The sequence below is a fragment of the Melanotaenia boesemani genome, chromosome 14 (assembly GCF_017639745.1).
Source record: "Melanotaenia boesemani isolate fMelBoe1 chromosome 14, fMelBoe1.pri, whole genome shotgun sequence".
Classification (NCBI taxonomy): Eukaryota; Metazoa; Chordata; class Actinopteri; order Atheriniformes; family Melanotaeniidae; genus Melanotaenia; species Melanotaenia boesemani.
In genome coordinates this window covers 16,748,779-16,764,085 of record NC_055695.1, presented here as the reverse complement: position 1 = coordinate 16,764,085, position 15,307 = coordinate 16,748,779, and the positions used below count along the sequence as shown (strand labels likewise).

The 15,307-nt window shown below is 38.7% G+C and overlaps 1 protein-coding gene across 20 annotated transcripts in view; it reads right to left on the bottom strand.

Annotated features, from left to right (window-relative positions):
* adgrl2a (adhesion G protein-coupled receptor L2a) overlaps window positions 1-11,695 on the bottom strand; it is a 100,970-nt gene extending 89,275 nt beyond the window's left edge. For 7 of the 20 annotated variants that reach the window (XM_042006219.1, XM_042006220.1, XM_042006217.1 and 4 more), the window contains exon 1: window positions 10,568-11,536. The gene's annotated coding sequence lies outside the window, so the exon portion shown is untranslated. Of the gene's footprint in view, window positions 1-10,567 lie in introns of all 20 variants that reach the window. The other 13 variants (XM_042006228.1, XM_042006227.1, XM_042006233.1 and 10 more) reach the window with 3 other exon arrangements.
* Between the last annotated feature and the right edge of the window lie 3,612 nt (window positions 11,696-15,307).

Sequence of the window (15,307 nt, the reverse complement as noted above, 5' to 3'; positions counted from 1 at the left end):
TGCGATAAAACCTTCACTGGGAAATTATCTCCCTGTCATAAGACCTTCCTGTTTTGAATACCAAAGGGATACATATTCCCAAACAAATTGTGAGAGGCTCACCAATTTTGTGCTCTGCCTAACGATAGCAGATTGCAGCGCAGGTCGCACCTTTGAACCACTGCGCTGGAAGTAGCATGAAGCAGAGATTTTAATCTGCATATGTCTGCATAGGTAATCCACAGCAGTGTAATTGCTACAGTTTAAGTTACACACAGTAATAACAGGGGTATAAGACTCACTATGAATATGAAGTGAGTGTGATAAGAAAGTCCCACAGTGAAAGAGAAGGTAGTGCTTTGATAAGGGCCCTTCCTGGAGAGGATTTTTTTTTTTCCTCATAACAACAACAGATCAACACAGGTTGTTTCTTAAAATGATTCAACATTCTTTAACTAAGCTGTGTAAATGGAAGGATTCATTTCACTAAGACAGATGGAGGATGTTCATACCATAAAATATATATATATATATATATATATATATATATATATATATATATATATATATATTTTTTTTTTTTTTTTTTTTTTTTTTTTTTCCTGAATCAGTAACATCACCAGCGTTACACCTGTTTTTCTGTCTAATGTTACATCGTAAGACAAACATGTCCAACTTTTAGGATCTGAAAAAAGGTCTGCATTCACACAATTACAATACAAGCTTTAAGCGAAACATCGTTTTGGAAGGAAATGCAAAAAAAAAAAAAAATAATAATAATAATCTGTTACCGAAAACATGAAAGTAGCAGCTAGTTAACTGTGAGCAGGTGCAACCTAACACTTCTCACTGTGGACAGCAATTGCGTGTTTTTCAACACTGCAAAAACAAAGAATATTAGTGAGGACATAATGATTTAAATGGTGAAAAATTAAAATCGAACCATATAACAACAGTCTTGGATCACTCTTCATCGTTTAGTGAAATGCTATTGAGCCAAAAATGAGTAGAAAGTGTGGATTACAACCGGCGATAAACTCTAACTTCAAAAGAAAGCTGTTTGCTCATAGCCAATAAATATTCCCTTTTGTCCTGTGAATATATTTTTTCTCTCATCCTTTTATGTTTTATACACTAAAATATCTACAACAACAATCCTACTTCTTCTGTTTGAGGCTGTTTCTGCTCTAATTGCCAGAACGTTGTTATTGAAACATCATTGCACATTTCTGTCTTGACGCAAAATCTTCTGTTTCAGCTGATATACCAAATATGCACCAGACTTCAGAAAAATATCCTCACTGTCCCCAAGTAACGTTGGCCCCTTCCCACTTTACACTGCCTCTATTAGGCACAGGATCCTTTCAGGTAAGAAAATAAAAGATCCTTTTTTTAGGACTTTTCTGTAGGCATCGTGGGGTCTGCAGCATTCACCATTTCTGGATTGGTGGACTCGGCTGTGGTGTCTGGTAACTATGTTTTAGAACCAGTTTTAAGAGCACATTAATCTTTCTAAAACCATGCTAAACATTGAAATAAAACATGCATATATTTAGAGATGTGTCCTCCTGCACTAGAGAGTAAACTTTTCCATCCGTTAGGCAGGTCTCGGCCTCTACGAGCTGAAGCTCCTTGCCTGCCCTCGGGCCGGGCTGATGGTAATGGCTGCAGGAGCCGCATCCTGTCAGCTCACTCCAGAGCCACTAGTAATCAGCTCAGGCTGATGAATGACGGAAACTCCACTGGCTCCACTTTTTTTTTTTTTTTTTTTTCCAACAACAAAAATGCACACGTTTCTGTCTCCCCTCCCTAAGCGTTTAACTGTCCTCTTTACACTGCTTTTTCTTTTCCACAATTCCATCAACTACTAGAGAATAGCTCTCATCACACGGGTTCAGCTGCTGATGCTGAAGCTAAAAATGATAAGTGTTGCCAGGCACAGATGCAGTTTTGTAGCTTTCTCTGAGCTCTCTGTCGGGTCAACATTTAACCTTGCTTTCATGGCCTTTCATATCATTATTGGGTGATACATAAGAACACATATGTTTGCAACAACGCGCCCACTGCTGTTTGGTTTGGGAGAATAAGATGTTACATTAGCAAGCCGATGTGGCTTTAAGATAATTTAACAATTTTTTTTTTCCTTTTTCTCCAAAATGTTTTGTTACGTCTGGCAGAAATTACTCTAAAAATGGATTAACTCTATTAAATAATTCAGACTTATAACTTGAAAAAATTTTTTTCATTAAATACATTTAACTACAAATAAATCCAAGACTTTTACTTGCAGAGTGCTGCTTGTTGAGACCAAGTCAACCACTATTAATTAATTTATTTCATTTTCAGATGGATAACCCAAGTCTCACATGATCTTTAATGGGCTGAAAACTGTCATATTTCTCAAGCTACATAATTATTTAACACAGCAGACTACCTGAAAAACCAAATATAACATATCTAAAGAGAAGGTGCAAAATTAAATCAGACATTCTTAATACCTGAAATTCACAGATTTCAACCTTACTCATGCTTTTTAATAAAACCATGATGCAAAATAAGTGTTTGATATCAGCCCTAAACATTAAAGCCACACCAGCAATGTGTCAAATCTAACTTGCGGCTATTTGCTTCTCCACATTTCGCTCACAGCAATAACCCATCAAATGTGAAGTAGACCCCACAGTTCCCACACTCATCTTAATTACTAAAACCAGTTTGCTTAGGACTGACTAGCTGATTTAGACAAACAGGTTGGCTTAATGGATAAAGCAGTCAGAGTATGTGTGATTTATAGCAGAATTCACACCAGCAGAGCTGCCTCACACCTCATTTAGAAGGAGGCATGATGAATTATTAGGGCAGTTTGTATGTATTTTTCCTGTGCCTGGCAAAGTAGAGAGGGAAGCACTGAGGTGTCAATATTAAGCTTTCCAAATTTCATTATAAATACATAAATAATTTGACATCTCCATCCACACACACTCACATACATACTGAAGGGCAACTTAACTGCAGTATTTAAGATGTTCATCACCTCTTCCCCACAGCAGTGAGAGGAGGAGTTGGATCCAACAGGCTGAAGTGAATGCCAGGCCTGGCACAGCTGTACAAGCAAAGCTGTAAAAAGAAGTCACCGGCCACTGTCGCTCAATCTGTGTTAATCCCACACTATCTGCATGCACGTCAGCCCCACTCCTCATGTCCCTGCATTGCTTTTCACACTCCTAAGTTCAATTTGGCAGGAAAGTGGACATGTTGCATCACCTCTCCTGGCTGAAAATCCTTTTGGTATGTCCCCCCCTCCCTCCCAATAATCTTCTTTTTTTCTCTCTGAGACAGAATGATGGTGTGTTATCACGCACAATTCGGGCAGCTATTTTCTGCAACATGTCTGTTGCCTCTTGTTTTTTCTTTCAGGTTTTTAGTCGGTGCAAAAATTAAGGTTTACTTCTGTGTTTTTTTTTAAGCTGCATTCCTGCAACGTGACTTTTAACAGCAAATGAGAACATGTGAGATTTAAAAGCCTTTAATGCTCCTGAATCTCTTCTTAGCCGATCAGATCATCTTCTGAATGACTTCAATACGCAAGCAGCAACATGTGTGTGTGCTTTCATTTACGTTATTCTGGGAGATCTTGCGCCTACATTGCATCCATGACTGTCACTGTAGGTGGACAAATGCACTAAAAGACTTTACAGTGTTAGTCAAGTTTTACTAAGAGGCCGCTCTTAAACCTCACAATGTTTTACAGACAGAATCTCACATCCAAGCTCCAACAAAACCAAATCCTGGTCCGCAGGGCAGGATTTTTACTGTAACATCTTTTTTCGGGGACTGACATTTTGTCCTCTGTTTTCAAGCGCTTTCCCAAAAAGCCCCTCTCCCGTTGACCCAAGCTGAGACCGTTGCCTCTGGCTTGTCACGGAGAAAGAAGCGATGCGGCTCTGTGGGCAACAGAGAGGGAAGCTCTGTACTGAGACAGCAGCAGGTGCAGCTGTGACAGTTGCCGTGTTGTTGCTAGCCCCACACTGTAGTCAAGATGAGGTTCACAGATGTAGCCACTCAGTGCAGAGGTTTATTGGCTGCCTGAAACAATGCATCTCTGTCAAGAACAACTCCTCCTAAGGCCAACAAGGTCAATTCTGCTGCACAGCAACACAATCAAAGCTCCCCTTGCTCTGCCAAGAAACACAAGCACCAATCTGAATAAATATTATTATTATTATTATTATTATTATTATTATTATTATTGTTATTATTATAGATAAATAAATGCAATCCTAATGCTAATTATATATAATTTTATAATTAGAACAGATTTTGTACTCATTTTTGTGGTACTGTATTGTCACTGTGTGAAAGCCCATTTACGATTAATTATTGCCAGACTTCTCTGCAACCATGCTACTTATGATAACAAAGCACCATCGAAGGGTGCCCTTTACCCTATGTGACTCTCCCAGGACATGCATTTCAGTCACACACTTTTCTTTCTTTCTTTCCTTTTCTTTTATTTTTTTTAGCAGAAAAAGTAAACCTGACTCTTTCCTTCGACTGTGGAGGCAGACCACCAGTCCAGTCCAACACAATGTTTTGTTGAATCTCCCAGTAGTGAAGATCTGAGATAATATGACTTTTGTTTTCCAGTAAAGCACCCAGTCTCTGCTTGCTCAATTACTGGAAGGAGCTTCAATGAGGGCGGTTAAATCATTTGCAGAGACATTATCTACGCAGAGAGAGAAAGACTGAGAAGAAGAGGCAAGAGGAGGGGGAGAAGGAGACGAGAGCAGACACAGGGGCCAAACTTTAGTTTAGAGAGGAAACAGAAACATTTCTGCGGACCACACACGGAGGGTACTGAGTGGCTGAGAGCAGCAGGAATTCATAATTCACTGCAAGAAATTAATACACTAACACAGTCGGCTCTGTTCCGATGCCAAAAACCACATAACAGGATAAATTTGTTTTTATTACAGGTGGTGATGAATATCTATGTATACTATTAAAATATACAAAGAATTTCTGCGTGAACCACCACCTAACTTCATGCTTCCTCTCATATGTCGCCTGCAAACAACCAGCTCTCAAGTACTCATTTGTCAGCGTGAACAATCATTAAGTGATAATTTGATTGTTTTTTCAACCTCAACTGTGTTTGATGTCTCTGGCGTGGTGGCAATTGAGCTGACAATTATTTTGTTGATTAGCTTACTTTTTAGCAACTTACCATGTCTGTGATATTCCTCTGAAACTCCCAGACCAGACGCTCAACTCCATCTGACTTGGCAGCTACATTACGAGAACAAAGCTTTCACACTTCCCAGCTAAATACTGTACAATAAACTATCATTTATCAGAGCCTCAGACTTCCAACGCAAAAGAAACATCAAATTAAGTGATGTGAAGTGATGCACTCATGTGTAAACCTAAAACAAATATTCAATGTTATTAATGTATCTTGGCAGGATTTCAACCACCAGTCAAGAACAATGTGTTTGGGAGTGTATTTACTTACAGGTCACACCTACAGCTTGGCTTTATAATCTAGTGGATTTGATAAAATAGGTCGATGTTACTTTTTTAAAAATGCATCCCAGTCCCAAACCATCACACTAGAAGATATTGATTGAATTTTTCTGAATTCCCTTTCTGAATATCAATACATAGAAACTAGTGTGAGCAAAACACTGATGTCTTAAAGCCTTTTCTTCACCCAGGTTTTATCTTCTGGAACAGATACAATTGCTTGTCTTTTAGAGGCGCAGTCTGCACTTAAACGCTAAATAGTTCAGTAACTCCAAAAACAAAAGAAAGAAAAAAAAATGGTGTGTAACTCACTTGATTTAAAATACAACCCAATAAAGATGCATAAGAAATAAAAAGGAAAGAGTGCTTCTTACCAGGTTTGTACTTCTGGAAGAATGAAGACTGAAGCCACTGAGCAATGCCCACATCCCCACATCAAATTGTTTTGGAAAAAAAAAATTAAACAGCCATAAAGAGCAAAACTTTTCTCGCTTCCAATAAATCACAATTGACAACAGCAGCCTATATAGGAAGAATATATTGCTCTGGCATGTTTACTTGCATCAGCCCGAAATAACAGCCCTGTCTTGTTGGAAAGGGGGGCTTTTAAGTGTGGATGTGCCTCGCTCTCCTATAATCCAGCAGAGACATTACTCCTTCCCCTGGCAGACGTCCGCAGATCCCCCCTGTCTCCCAGCCAGGCCTTGCTCTCCGCTGCTATGGCAGAGCCGCAATAACTGGTGTTTGCTCAGAGCCTTGCCTCCCAGGTTCTCCTCTGTCACACTGAAATTGAATATTTTCCCAAATACTGTTGCAGCTGTGCACAGATAAGGACAAGTCCTGTTCACATGGCACAAAGAAGTAGACAGGGTCTGAGTGTGGGAGTGTGTTTAAGATCATGTGTGTGTGTTTTTGTTTTATTTTTTATTATTTTATTTTCTTACCTTTTTTGAATCACAATTTGGATAAATGTCGGAAATTAAAAGGAAGTATGATTTTTTTTTTCCAAAATTATATTAAAGATTAAATTTCCGAATTTCAAATTTGCTTCAGAATTATTACGAAAATTTCTAAGTGATAAAATATAACAACTTGAAATTTTAACTCTTTAAAAATATGAATAAATGTTCATAATGATAATAATAAAAAAAAAATCCCACAGTGCTAATAAGTTCCCCTTTTTGATCCAAAATCTTGTACTACTATGCCTTGGGAATGACCTAAACACACTTTGATGATAACACACACACACACACACACACACACACACACACATAAGTATTTTCTAAATTATGTAAAATATTTAAGTAACTATAGTAAACCAGGTCAATGTGTTACACCAAACCTTTTTATAAGCAGTTCTCAAGAGTTTTTACAACCCATTCTGCACTATTATTTATTTCCTTTTTTCTTCCAAGAGAAGCTCAAAATGAGGGAAGCATTGCAAAAGGCATGCCAGATAAGCTCTGGGAGACTGCCACTTAACTGGTGCTCAGAAACCCTACATGCAAGTCATCGGCTAATAGCCGTGTTGTTTCTTGTCACCGGACTTTGAATCGAGACTTACTTTCCACCGCTATGTCCTTGCAGAGTAATGTTCTGCTAGGAAATTATTTAGGCAGGCAGAAAGTTTCACCTGCCATGTCGGGGGGCACCGATCTCCCGCTGCACCAGAGGCCTTTGGCAAGTGGAAACAAATGTTTCACAAAATGGCAGGGAGGGGAACACATTGGCACACAGCGTTTTACTGATTGCCAATCGTAAAATAAAATCAGTCATGAAAAGGGAGGTATTCTGGCCCAGCAAAGGCCTGCACGTTACATCAAATTTGCTATAGCTTTCTTTTACAGCCTTGTTTATTCCCTTTAATGGTGAGCAGTTATCCGCACAGTATGACTCCATGTAGGTGGTTTAGCAACAGAAAAGATTGCATCTGAAAACACAAACCCACAATTTACACGCCAAATAAGCAACGGGATGTAAATCTAAATGCTTTAACTCCCTGCAATCCTCTTCTGCTGACACACTCACAATATCCACCACTTTTAAGGTTCTGCAAAGGAGCAACTAACATCATTTTGGACAAACTGCAACTTGAAAATAGTTTCTGTCTATTGACTGTGATGCTCATGAAGGACAAAAAAGACAGAGTTGAATTTGGTGGTGCTCACTGTGGATAAAAGCACAGCACCGTTGCAGTGTTTCACTGCCACAAAAAAATCCATTCAGCCACAACGCAATCTTTAAAGCAGTCATATTGACTCGTCAACTGCTGCTCTCGGAAAAGACAACAGGCTCGCATCCACACTTGTGAGAGACTGCGACACAAAAACAAAGTGAGCAAATCTACTGGCCATTGTGTTTGGGCTCATTTTGAATTTAATCAATAACAAATTACCTTAATAAAGCCAGAGTGGAGCTGCCTGGCTTGCTGGTATAATTAATCTGGAAAGGCTGTGAATGCTGCGTTACACATCCGTTTCATGCACAAGTCAAACATCCACAGATTGTGCAAAACCTCAGCGAGGAGAAACATCCCAGCAGTGAATGAATAAAACAGGCGTAATGTCAAAAATTGTTGATGCAATCACACCCACTCACCCGTTCCCACCCAGTGGCTTCATAGTCTCAAGTTCTGTGACAGTGGTAATATATAAAGTTGAGAACAGAGAGGTATAAAGCACAGTCTCGCTCAAACCTATATAGAACTGCTCTGAGCTGTATTGATCCGCAAGTAGAGCTGAACGCACAAGCACAGTGAGGCTATCTGGTGCTCTAGCAGATCAAGAGCAGCTGCAGTTCTTTGAAACCGGACGCACTTCCACTGAAACATGGCTACAGACTGAAAAAGGTATTCTCGTGCCAGCCTCAGTGGTAAAATGCTCATAATGGCATGCCCGAGTTTAAGATATCAAGCAGCAAGACATCCGAGAAGACCTTTCCGTTCTTTCAAATGCAAGTAGATTGCATTATTTCCTTTGGGTGATGATAGAGCGGATTCTCAGATGCTAACGTTGAAACAAAACTAAAGTTTGTTAGTGTTATCATTAAAATTGTGAAAAGACAAATTACATATTTAGGTTGCTTTTATGGCTAGGAACTTCTTTTTTTCTCCAAATACCTTCATTACAATATTTACTCTCTATGAGTGCGAATTATTTTTGTTTTGTGAGAAAGCTTTAGCATATTCTTACACAACAACAAGCAAAGACATACAAGTGAGTTATACACAAGATCTCAGGGCTGTGTCTGAAATGAGGGGGGAGGAACAAGTTTTTCAGTTTCACTAACACACTCTTTCTGAAGCCTCTCGGGCTCAGCCAAAACCAGTGGCAGAAAATACAACTCCTTCCATTGTGTAAGGACTCCAGTCACTTTGATATGGTAATATGTCCCTTCCTAACAGCTGGAATTTGCACTTGCATCAATTTCTTTTTTTTTTTTCTTTTTTTTTAACACAAACACGTGAAAATTAGGTCCTTCCATTAAAAAAAAAACTTGAATGAGCAGTGAGGCTTCTGGAGCCTGATAAAAGAACCATTCCCTTTTTGTGTGCCTGAACAATCACATTGTTATGTATGATGAGGGATATACAACCACTTTATCCTCTAAACATTTATTCTTGTTTTTTCTCATCTCTGGAATACACTTTCAGAGAATCCCTGCCTAATGATTCAGGTTAATTTATGCTTTTAAATTATATATATATATATATATATATATATATATATATATATATATATATATATATATATGTGTGTATATAAAGAACCCAACAAAAGTCTTACAGTGACATTATGTCCTACTAATTAACTGCTAATAAAGTGTGGTTCAGAGCTATTAAAGAATCACACGAGACACGTTCATGGACCTTAATCCAGGCAGGATTTCGTAGCTCTAGCTTCTCTCCTGAGATCAGATCTTAAACCAGAAAAAAAGAAAAGAAAAAGAACTTGGGGCATGGGAAGATCGGACTAAATTCATCCCAATTTACAGATCGATCCGTAAAGATTGCTGCTCTGCTCCAGGCTGCCTTGCATCATTGGCTGGCCGAGCAAAGATAGGACACACCGCGTGTGCGCGTCTGCTGCCTACTCTTAACACATGGTTGACAAGACACGTTCGGAATCGGTAGGCCTAAATAATACATGTGCAGTAAAAGGATCTAATTTTACAGCAACTCTGTGACGACTAAGTTTGAAGTAGCCATTTTTTTTACCTTTTCTTATTTATGTTTGAGTTTTTATTTGTTCCTTTTGTAGATTTCCACGTCACTTGTGCCCAACTGCATCAGAAGCTAAATGCGTCCAAAATTAATTATTACATTTGTAAGCGACACTTGAAAGATTTTTTTCCTTCCTTTCCTTTCCTGTTCTTTTTTTTTTTTTTTTTTTTCTGTCTTTCTTTTGCACAAACAACCTAACCCCAATTATAATGGATTAGCTTGTGAATGCTCTCAATAATCACGCAGTCATCGCGTCTCAGGTCACAGCCTCCCAGCATTGCTAAATCCCTATTCAAACCAACAAGACCATCAGTAGATTCAAAACCCTCTTTGACCAATACCACCACAAACTCCATCTCAGACTTTTGGAGGCATACATTCCAATTAAATGGTGCTTTGCATGTTCTGGTTCATCAAAATGTGCTGCGCCCCCACTTTGAAATACTTTCCATTCAGACAAACTCACCAGCCAAACAAATCAATCCACATCTGGTTACGTTTTGATTAACCTCTTTTCAATTAACCACGGTCCCCGTCGGACGATTTCAATCACAAACAAGGATGTTCTGGTTTTAAGGCTCATTCATTGTTCAAACTTAATTATGTTTGCTCTCATACAATTTGGATTTGTTTAGGCCTACTTTGTGGGGGAAGTTTTTGCCAAAATGCACTAGCCTATAAAAATGATAAATGTTTTGGTATTATTTAAAATTAGTCCCAGATGCATTTTTGACCGAGAAAGACGTGAAAAGTTAACACTCCGCAGCAACATGTCAAGGAAGTACTGCTGAGACTGCTTTTTAAAGTAGGCTAGTGGTAATGTGCAGAAAAACTTACCTTTCTTGAAAAGCAGTGGAGCCCAGAAAAAAGGGCAAAATGAAGACAGTAAAGCAAGAAAGTTGAATACAAAAAAAAAATAAATAAAAATGTCAGATTGTGGAAAGACAGTCTGATTGGAGCTCCTCTGCATGGAAGCGAGTGAGTCTGCAGGTCTGAGGCATGCTCCCCTTATCTGGGACATAGGCTGGCTATCAGGCGACAGGTCCCCCTCTCAGCCCGTACGCTCTCCTGCACCGGACAGACACTTCCATCGCATGCAAGGTGTTGCTCTGCGCTCAGTCCTAACTCATCAACACCTCACGTTAGAGGCGACTCATCTATTCTCGGCGCTCCTGTGCGCATTCAGTTCCGAAGCAGCAACAGCATACAACAAGAGCAGCTCGGGGACCAAAACAAAACACAAAAAGCTAAATAAAAAAGACTGAGAGGGACAACACTGAGTTGAGTATTTTTGTCAGTCTGGTGAAGGGCAGATGACGAAAACGCTACTTATAGCGGCCGATGCTGCTCTCCTGGCTCCTCTGAATCAGACTGTGGAGACTGGGCAAGTTTCAGCGGCTCGCCTCTGGAAGAGATCCCGCTCACAGTGTTGAGACACTTGGTGGAAGCAGCGCGGAGCGGGCTTCCAGCAAACAGCGCCAGTGCAGTGCGGAGCAGGCTGCCGTCTGCAGGAGCCGTCTGAGCGGAGGACTCCACTAAAACCTGACATGGACTCCCAATTCCACGATGACTCGGAGTCCAGACCTGTGCAAGGGGCTAATCACATCAAGTTATTATCATGCCTGGCAGGACTCAGCTAAGCATTTTTTTTTTGTTTTTCTTTTTTTCTGCCCCACAAAGAGAAGATTCAGCTACATCATACAGATAAGGAGGACGTTATCAATATACCCCCCTTCATTTTTGCCCCCTTCTGTGCTCTGAGATGCAATGCTGCCTTCCTTTTGGGTATGAGAGGCCCACTCTGTCACAGTAGGCAGCACAGTCTATTCAACCAATGACAGAGGACTCATTCTACTGTAATACTACCAAGCTTCAAAAGGAACATGGAAGCATGGACGTACAGACCAGACAGAGCTCCTTCCCCACACACACACATACACATTCAGACTGGCCCCACAGGGTAACAAACTGGCCCAAGAGGTTGTCGTCAAGCTTCTCCTGCCTTGTGGATCCAAGCAGTTCTTTTTTTTTTCTTTCCTTTTTTTAAAATCTAAAATGTCTTGGGCTGCATGAGTTGCCTTTTTGCTTGTAAATAAATAAATATATAAATAAATAAATCACATTTTATTTTTACATGATTCATGATGCCATTCAGCTGTGAAAGGAATCTTATCAGTCTGTTGTGAGTTTGCATTGTTTCCTCTTTACCGTGTGCAGTATGTTATGGGAATGCATGAATAATGCAGGTAATTACAGTTAATCTTGCACAGGATTTCTGAGGGCTGTTAACTTTGACAAAAGTCTGAGCTTCAACGTATGATCTGAATTTTTACTAACTCCCAAAAAAAAATATTTTCTGTAAGTTAACGGTTGTTTTTCTTAATATCAAGGCCCCTGTCTTTTAACAAATAATGTAGGTGTATCAGAAATGTGCACATCACTAGTGTTTCATGTTTGTCTCTGCATTTTGTGAATACTCAAAGCATGCTACGATCTGGTGAAAGAATTCTCCCCAGAAACATCAAGCAGGACGTAGCTACACACCTGGTTTCAATAAAAACTGTCTTTCAAAGACTTTAGGGAAAATATAAGGTTGAGTCATGCTTGCCAGGTGAAGGTGAACACGGGAGAGGGGCAGACTTATGTTTTCATAAGCATAATTTTACATAATAATATGGCCATTTTTGCAAGGGACAAAAAAAAAAAAAAAAAAGAGAAAACAGATGTAATAAAAGGTCACCCAGTGACAGCTATACATATCTGGAGAAATGTTTATTTATAAGCCAAGACTCAAAACACATGTGGCTGCTCTGGCTGCAACAGCTTTAACTACCATTTAGCATGGATTAATTTGAATATGTTTCCTCAGATTGTCAACAGAGGGCATAAGATTTATATTGCAATTTCTCTGGATGTACATCAGCAGATGAGGAGTAATTTACCAACATGAATTACAGTGTTGATAATTCTTTTTATTCTTTTTTAATTGTAGACCATTTGGAGAAGGCAGGACTCAAACATGTGCATTTTTTCCTTTGTTTTGAGCCATAGCAGTTACACAAAATGTAATCATGTATTACAAAAGGTGCTACAAAAAATGTACATCATCTTGCTAAATGATGCATGATGACTAGTCTTCTTTACACAGCCCAAAAACACTCATATGGAAAACAAAGTCATAATAATCAAAACATTTAATGTTGTGGACAATCTACAAATACTGGAAAGTGTTGTGTCAGAGTAAAGATGTGACTGGTGTTTTTCTATTTTCATAAGTTGTAATGCATAGCAGATGCTTCAGACAAACCTAAGTCATCCACGGTGAGAATAAACATGCAGCCCCATTCCCCATGTGCCTCCGAATGTGCTTCTTAACCTTCAATTGTTCCCCTAACAATGCTTATTGGGTCTTCCCCAAAATATTTGAACATGATTGACATCTCAGGCACACATGACCAGTCACAAGACTGCTGGTGACCCAGACAAATCTCCGTCCTTTCATTACATGGGACAAAGATTTAGACAGGTTATGCTTCAGAGCACAAATAACAAGCAACATCTAACCTTAATCACTCATTTGTGTCAGTATGTGTCGCACACTGTCTTAATCATCGCATTTCATTTCATTTTACAGGTTTTACCAGCAGAAATCTGCAAAACATTTGGTAAATGCAAATGTTCTTCTTGTTCATTCAGGTAATCTCATCAAGGAGGCATCTAGTTAGTCCAAAATTTATTCTGCACAGTTACAATGAAGAACTAGAAGTAATGCAAGAAGGTGCTGATCCTAGCATCATGGATTCAAATATGGGAACACAAAAAATAAAAAGACAGACACATGCCTACAGGAGAGTTATGGCAAGTTATTGAAGATGCACTGAGAAACTTTCATTCCAAATAGCTTTAAAAATGCTGTGTGAAGTGAACATTGAAGAATTGATCCTGTTTAAAAGCAAGGCTGGTCAAACCAAAGTTGATGATAAATAAAACTAATCATGTCAATATCATATAGGTATTTATTTGTGATAAGCACTTTTGTTGCTGGCGCAACCGAAATAGTTGTTTTCTCCTGTAAACTTACTGACTTTTTATGTAACAAATAATTCAGAGTTCAGATTAAAGAATCAGCTTGAGGTAGACAAAGTGGACTGGACTTCCTATTTACTCCTTGTTTCATCTCCTTTAACCACTATTGATGAAAAGTTCAAAGCGAAACTCGCGCATAAGAACTATGAACCAGCGATGTGGCCTTCCCTGCTTCGTTTGCATGAATCTGTTCCAAATCAAGCGAAACTCCTCCACACTCAGAATTTTCCCATCAGTTTTGTCAAGCTAGCCGCAGTGGTTTCCTTGGATATCAAACTCTTGGAGTAGACTCGTAATCAAAGAGAGTCTCCCTACACAGTGGAGTCTCGGTTAATATTTATATAGCCATGGGCAACCATACAGCTTGTAGTTTTGGCTTCACATACTGCTGCACTTTATGAAGCTACCCAGCTTCTGCAGTGGTAAAACCAGGCACACAACATGGATTATAAAGGATTCTTTTTGCTCTGTCTCCCTGTCTTTTAAAAAGATTTCATTGAGTATGATGTTAAATGATCAGTGAAAATAAACTGAAAGTTTAATTTAAAGTTTAAATTATATATATATATATATATATATATATATATATATATATATATATATATATATACATATGTATAAAAACAAGTTTTGTGATTGGAAAATGATGGAATATTGCTTTAGCCAACTTTATGTTGCTGAGTGCAAAATGATGCTCTGACAGTATTTTGCTTTATAGAGTAAGCAATTAAATGGATCTATTTATCTTTTTGAGTACCTTGCTGTTTGAGTTGATTAATAAAGGATAGCTTAGCACATGTTAATGCTAAATTGTTTTTATACCCTTTTAATTTGCTTATTGACAGCTGATTAATCCTGTGAGTGTTTTCTTTTCTTAAGGATCATAGTTTGTGTTGAACATAATATCAGAGGGGTATTTACACCAGCATGTACCTGAACACCAAATCAATAACAAATGAATGAGTATGACTATCTCATGCCTTTTTAAATCAATACACTTTTTTTTTTCCACAAGCTGAGGTAATCAACTTCTGTCTAAATGAAAGTCAACATGCTTGTGCTGAGAGCTGGCATGCCAAGTAAAAATATCATCAAGTTCCACAGAAAGATCTCATCATTCTACTCAAATTTCAGGTATTTAATCACTCCGTCTGTTCAGAAAATGCTGCTATAGTCAGCCCCCCTTAACAAGCCAAGGACTTATAATTGACCAAGCAGACAGGAAGCAATTAAAAAGAAGTCAAACACATGAGGGGCTTTGAGATCAAATTTTAGAAAAAAAAAAAAAAAAACCCATGAGCCAGTGTAGGCATGTTGGGCTCTGGATTGCACAACTGTCAAATAAGTTGAATTTTAAAAGACCGCACTACATAAACAAATCATTTTAAAGAAAACTGTGTCATGGTGTAAACATTAAAGAATCTTAGTGCCCCTTAAACTTTGTTCTATAATCAAACCTTTTCAAAAATACACTTTCATGTATAAAATTGC